The sequence below is a fragment of the Convolutriloba macropyga genome, unplaced genomic scaffold (assembly GCF_964194025.1).
Source record: "Convolutriloba macropyga unplaced genomic scaffold, txConMacr16.3 SCAFFOLD_5855, whole genome shotgun sequence".
Taxonomy (NCBI): Eukaryota; Metazoa; Xenacoelomorpha; order Acoela; family Convolutidae; genus Convolutriloba; species Convolutriloba macropyga.
Window position 1 is genome coordinate 371 of NW_027449947.1, and position 7,130 is coordinate 7,500.

General features: G+C 45.8%; 2 pseudogenes; both read left to right on the plus strand.

Annotated features, from left to right (window-relative positions):
- Positions 1-641: 641 nt before the first annotated feature.
- Positions 642-793, plus strand: LOC142355450 (5.8S ribosomal RNA; annotated as a pseudogene).
- Positions 794-2,476: 1,683 nt separating this feature from the next.
- LOC142355451 (large subunit ribosomal RNA) overlaps positions 2,477-7,130 on the plus strand; it is a 6,874-nt pseudogene continuing 2,220 nt past the window's right edge.

Consider the following 7,130-nt stretch of genomic DNA (forward strand, 5'->3'; position numbering starts at 1 on the left):
AAATGAGACACTGTTGGTGAAACTTCATCATGAGAACGTCACAAGCTGATCACGCTCTATGATATGACTAGTATTATGTTGCTTCTAGTAGGCTAAGCGCAAGCCGAAACATCAACATGTGAAAGTCGTAGAATTTTGCAATCAAACTGTGGCTAGTACTGTGATGTTACTAGTAACCTTTTCTTACGTCATATGGCCAAGAGAGCATTTGAAGGCGAAACTTCTGCATGGGGAAGCTGCATCATGAACAAAAGTTTATATCGAGTATTATGTTGACGTTAGTAGGCCCTGGCCGAAAGCGCAGCATGTGAAAGGTATAGATAAAAGTTATCGTTGCAGTCAGTACTGTGTAGTTACTAGTAGCTGGATTTAAGCTCGAAGTGAGACACTGTTGGTGAAACTTCATCATGAGAACGTCACAAGCTGATCACGCTCTATGATATGACTAGTATTATGTTGCTTATAGTAGGCTAAGCGCAAGCCGAAACATCAACATGTGAAAGTCGTAGAATTTTGCGATCAAACTGTGGCTAGTACTTTGATGATGCTTGTAGCCAACCGAATTGGTTGAAAAGCCCAATAAGTAAGCTAACTTGGGAGAGCTTGTTGGAAACCAAATGCTACTAGATTGGTCCAAATACATCCTTCAACAGGGGATCACTTGGCTCGCTTTACGAAGAGGAGCACAGCTATATGTGTTAATTCGGTATGAATCGCAAGATTTGTTTACCGACCTCTCTAACGCAAAAGGCGGTCTCGGCTTCGGCTGTTGACTGCGTCCGATTCAGGGTTATATAACTCTCGATTGAACACATTGATGTTCTATTGTTGGTGCTTCCAATAAAATTGGAACACTTAAAGCAGAACCGATTCAAATAATAGCATTCTGATCAATGATTGCATTCCTTGATCAAGAACTGCTGGAGTCATTGTGATGGCGAATTTTCTTCATAAGAAAATTGCAAAGAGACGGAACTTAATGAGACTAGTATTATGTTGTTTCTAGTAAGCGGAAGCTGAAACAGCAACATGTGAAAATCAAGTTTTGTTCAATGATCTCGAGGCGATAAGTACTATGAAGCAACTAGTAGCCTAAGCATGACTCAGATTTGAGACAGTCAAAAAGACTGGCGAAACTTCTTCACATGAAAGTTACATAGAGAACTACAAATGTATACAGCGAGTATTATGTTGTTTCTAGTAGGCGAAAGCTGAAACATCAACATGTGAAAGTTGTCTGCAAACTGTAGAACGATATGTGATTAGTACTGTGCTGTTACTAGTAGCCAGTCTGACTGTAGAAGCCAAGACAAAGGGAAACTAATGCATCTGAAAAGGACAAGTTATGGAAAGGTATGCACGATAAGTATTATGTTGTTTCTAGTAAGCGGCAGCTGAAACATCAACATGTGAACGTCGTTGTGTACAGTAACCTAGAACTATATAGTCCTTAGTAACGTGCATTTACTAGTACCTGTAATTGGTATTCAGACTCAGGCAGTTTGGAATAGTTTGGCAAAGATGCACCAGAGAAAACTGGGATTTGATACAGAAATTGTTGAATACAAGTATTATGCTGCTTCTAGTAGGTTGAATCCGAAACATCAGCATGTGAAAATTGAAAACATTTCTGGTTCGAATTGTCACAAGTATTTGGTGATCTGAGTAGCCAAACTCACTACAACGCCAATTGAAGGCAAAAATTCTCAACGGGAAAAGCTATTCTCATTGAATGAGCTAACAAGACGAGTATTATGTTGCTTCTAGTAGGCGAAAGCCAAAACATCAACATGTGAAAGTCTTGCTGAACAAATTTAATGTTGTTGAGCTCAGTACCGTGTGAATTAGTAGCCATAATTGGCGAGCGAAAATTGAACTGGCGAAACTTCGTCTTTGGAAAATTGCAGATGCCGAGCACTTATTTTGCAACGAGTATTATGTTGACTGTAGTAAGCGAAAGCCGAAACAGCAACATGTGAAAGCTGTTGAAATTTGTGGTCATTTTGCAATAAGTACAAGGAGTGTAACTAGTAGCCAGGTCAAAATTTGGGATAAGAATGAGCAAAAATTCTGCATGAGAACAGTTGAAATTATGAAACTAAATTACAAAGACTAGTATTATGTTGTTTCGAGTACGCGAAAGCGGAAACATCAACATGTGAACGTTTGTAACGAAGTTTCGTTAATTTTCAGCCTAGTACTGAGCAAGAACGAGTAGCCTCATCTCCAATCCCACGCAAAATGTAGTGAAATATGTGAGTGAACCTTATTCACGGTGAGGGTTTCCCGAGGTCTGTATTGCAGCGAGTATTATGTTGCTTCTAGTAAGCGAAAGCTGAAACAACAACATTTGAAAGTTGGAATTAATGACTGAATGGAAACTTCGACCTGTGTTTGATAGTAGTAGCGAACAAAACTGCTGAATCGGTTTCTGTCTCATATTGGTCAGTGAACCAATTAAGAGACAATCAACTACATAACCTGAATTGGGCGAGAGAACCCCCTTAACTTAAGCATATCAGTAAGGGGAGGAAAAGAAATCAACTGAGAATCCCTTAGTAATGGCGAATGAACAGGGAAAAGCTCATCGGGAAGAGAAATGGCAACATTTCTCGGTGTCCGGTATGGTTTGATGCTAGACTGGTGAATTTGTCCTGATGTCTACTGGAAAGTAGCATCAAAGAAGGTGAAAATCCTGTAAAGGTCATTTTCGATACCAGTCATAATGGCTCATTCCTATGAGTAGAGTTGTTTGAAAGTGCAACTCGAAGCTGGAGATATGTCTCTCCAAAAGCTAATTATAAAGCGAGACCGATAGTAAACAAGTACCGTGAGGGAAAGTTGAAAAGCACTCTGAAGAGAGAGTGAAAAGTACGTGAAACTGTTGAAGGGGAACTGGAGTGAGCGTTACCATACTCAATGCCTTGATATTATATTCTCGGCTACCGAGTAGTGTAGTTGTCGTCTTTTGGCAAATCTTGTTAATGAATCGAGCAGAAGTTTTCCTCGGAATTCTTCTTGTTGATTCTAAACAAAATGAGATAAATTGATCTTGATTGCCTGTCTGACCTCAACTTCCTATTCAATGCTCTCTACAGCCCGTCTTGAAACACGGACCAAGGAGTGTGAGTTGCTTGCAAGTGTTGTCGCTCATTGAAAGCGCACACGCGAAATGAAAGTGAACAGTGTAATTTTTATGAATTGCACTACTTTGTGTGGTGAGGGCGCCGATTCGGTGTCCCGCAACCACGGACGGTTTTGCTCTTATTGCATGACTGATCCAGAGCAAGTAGCACACGACCCGAAAGATGGTGATCTATGCTTGGGCAGGGCGAAGCCACGGGAAACCATGGTGGAAGCCCGAAGCGGTTCTGACGTGCAAATCGATCGTCTGACCTGAGCATAGGGGCGAAAGACTAATCGAACCATCTAGTAGCTGGTTTCCTCCGAAGTTTCCCTCAGGATAGCAAAAGCTTGAGCAAGATTGAAAAATCTTCGCAAAGCAATTTCATCGGTTAAAGCGAATGATTAGAGGAATGGGGGAAAATTTTTCCTTCACCTATTCTCAAACTATAAATCGGTGAGATGTCCTTGTGACTTAATTGCACTTGGACTATGAATGCAAGCTTTTTGTGGGCCGCTTTTGGTAAGCAGAACCGGCGATGTGGGATGAACCAAAAGTTGGGTTAAGGCGCCTAACTACTTGCTCATGAGTCACCACAAAAGGTGTTGATTGATACTGACAGCAGGACGGTGGTCATGGAAGTTGAAATCCGCTAAGGAGTGTGTAACAACTCACCTGCCGAATCAATCAGCCCTGAAAATGGATGGCACTAGAGCTCGTGGCCTATACCCAACCATGAATATCAATATCTAACGCAAGTTAGATTAGAGAAAAAGAGCCTCACCAGCTCAAAAATGATATTCATGTGTAGGAGGACACATTGATTGCGCTAAAGTATGCACGCAAGTGTATGCGCGAAGCGATCAATGGAGCAGATCTTGGTGGAAGTAGCAAGTACTCAAATGAGAACTTTGAGGACTGAAGCGGGAAAGGCTTTCATGTGAACAGCGTTTGCACATGAGTTAGTCGATTCTAAAAGACAGGCTAATGCCAAAGTCTTGAATAGTGGTTTCTTGAAAACTGCTGAGTCTCGAAAGAGCATCGGGTTAAAATTCCCGAACTTACTCTCCTGGCATTGAGACGGCAACGTCATTGAGGTCGAACTTTGTCATTGGGACCTTGGGGAAGAGTTATCTTTTCTTTATAACACGTTGTAGAGTCCTTGGAATTGATTCAATCAGAGATAAGGCTCGAAGCGTGCAAGAGCACAGCAGCATTTGCTGTGTCCCAATTGTTCCTGGTGGCACATAAAAGTTTGGCTTAGCAGATGTCAGGAGAGTGAATCGTACCGATTACCGCATCAGGTCCCCAAGGTGAAAAGCCTCTGGTCTTGGAACAGTGTAGATAAGGGAAGTCGGCAAAATAGATCCGTACCTTCGGAAGAAGGATTGGCTCTGAGGAGTGGGTGTAACAAGCCTTTAGTTTGACGCTTCGGTCTGCTAAAGCGTGCGATGGCCTTCGGGTTGTTGGCGTTTGGTTTGACTGCTAGCTGATATGCTTTAGGTCTATTCTGTTGCACAAAAAACACTCGAACTCTGAACTGGTTCGGACAAGGGGAATCCGACTGTTTAATTAAAACAAAGCATTGCGATGGCTGGTGAAACGGTGTTGACGCAATGTGATTTCTGCCCAGTGCTCTGAATGTCAAAGTGAAGAAATTCAAATAAGCGCGGGTAAACGGCGGGAGTAACTATGACTCTCTTAACTATGAGTAACTATGACTCGACAGTGTGAGCACCAGTAGTTGTGGAGACGTGGCCTCCAAGTGGACCTGCGACATCTGCGGACAGGGTCCGTTCAGGAGTGAGCTCGGCCTGAAGCAGCACAAGACCAGAAGTCACAAGTCAGGGGCATCACAGACGAAAGCATCACAGGGAGCACATGCGGGCAGGGCTCCCACCCAGGAACCCGTGAGTGGCCAAGCAACAGCCCCCAACTGGTGCTGCTCAATCTGTGGTGCTGGACCCTTCAAAGGACAGACTGGTCTCTCACTTCACACCAAAAGCAGGCACCCAGATACATACCACCAGATGCAGGCCCAGAAGACAGGCAGATCTAATGCAAGGTGGACTCTTGAGGAAATGGCTCTGGTCAGAGACGCGATGAGGGGCCTTGATCCCGCATCCCAGAAGCAAGAGAATGAGCAACTGGCAAGACTGTTCCCCCATCGATCCGCTGAGGCATTCAAGGGCTTGAGAAAGAACCAACAGTTTGTGGCAATGATGCAGGAACATGACAGGGAGGAAAACACTGTGCAGGAAGACAGACCAAGACACTGTCTTGAGACGGGCATCGACCTTGAGATGCTGGCTCTTCCTCCTCCGGGTGAATGGCACAGAATGACGGACGACGATCTCACCCAGTACGTCGAGAGAGAGGGACAGATGTGGCTACAAACCCTTGCACAAGAACCAGGGAAGAATGGGGGACAGAGGGCTCACAAACATCCTAGACGATCCAAGAAGGGCATGAGACGGCACCAGTATGCAAGACTGCAGGCTCTTTACAGACGTGACAGGGCTAAGGCAGCGGCATCAGTGATGGATGGGTCATGGGAGAAGTTTGGTGAGCACAACCCCATCACCGACAAGACAGGGTTTCTTGATGCTTGGCAGCAGCTCCTTGAGACGGAAGCAGAGACAATAGACCTAAGCACAATCAGCGGTCAGGGTTGGGTCACTCCAATCACCATCGAAGAAGTGGCCAAGTGTGTGCAGACCATGGGACAGACAGCTCCTGGACCAGACAGGGTGAGCAGGAAGACGGTGACTTGCATCCCCTTCAAGAAGTTGGTCTCCCACTTCAATCTCTGGCTGCTGGCTGAACATCTACCCGAGTGGCTCCTTAGTGGAAAAACAGTGTTCATCCCCAAAGTGGCAGGGTCTCAGGAACCAATGGACTTCAGACCCATCACAGTGGCAAGTGTACTGGCCAGGGTGTTCCACAAGTGCTTAGCTGCACGACTTGAGGACCTAGACGACAATATCAGACAGAAGGGCTTCAAGAGGGTAGATGGGACGGCAACCAACTCTCTTCTGCTGCAGGGCATTATCAGTGAGGCAAAGACACAGAGACGGGGACTCAAACTGGCCTTCATAGATGTGAAGAAGGCCTTTGACAGTGTGACCCACAAGGCCCTGGCAGAAGCAGCACTAGAAGCAGGCATAGACCCCAAGATCCTCAGATACATCATGAAGGGCTACAAGAGACAGGGCACAACTCTGGAGATCGACGGAGCAAGACGCTTGGTGAAGCCATCCAAGGGGGTCAGACAGGGGGATCCCATCTCCCCAATCCTATTCAACCTTGTGATGAACAGGGTGCTGAAGACTCTACCCCAAACGACTGGAATCCAGATGGGCTCAGAAAAGCTGAATCACCTCGCCTTTGCCGATGACGTTGTGTTGCTAGCTCAGACGCAGACAGGGCTTCAGGACTCTATCAACAGACTGGAGACAGGGCTGGAAAGATGTGGTCTCTCTCTCAATGCCAAGAAGTGTGCAACCCTAGATGTGGACACAGTGCCAAGGGACCGACAGATAGTGATAAACCCTAACACAGTGTTCAGCAGCAGGGCAGGAGGTCTCCCCGTGATGACAGCAGAGTCCTTCTACAAGTACCTGGGCATTGAGACAGGGGCATATGGTACGAGGACAAACACCATCAAGAAGCTGGAGAAGAAGCTAGATGACCTGAGAAGAGCCCCCCTGAAACCACAGCAACGAATCTGGATACTCAAGACCTACTGCATACCCAGTGTGTACCATCAGCTAGTCCTTGCAAAGACAACGAAGCAGGTCCTGGGAGGCATTGACAGGGTCATCAGGAGGACGGTGAGGCAGTTCCTAAGATGGCCCAAAGACACCCCAAAGGAAATGTTCCATGCAGACGTTGACGATGGAGGACTGGGCATACCTGAGCTGCAGAAGAGGGTACCACTGATGCAGGAATCCAGACTGACGAGACTAATGAGAGACGAGGACCCGGCAGTGGCAGCCCTCACCCA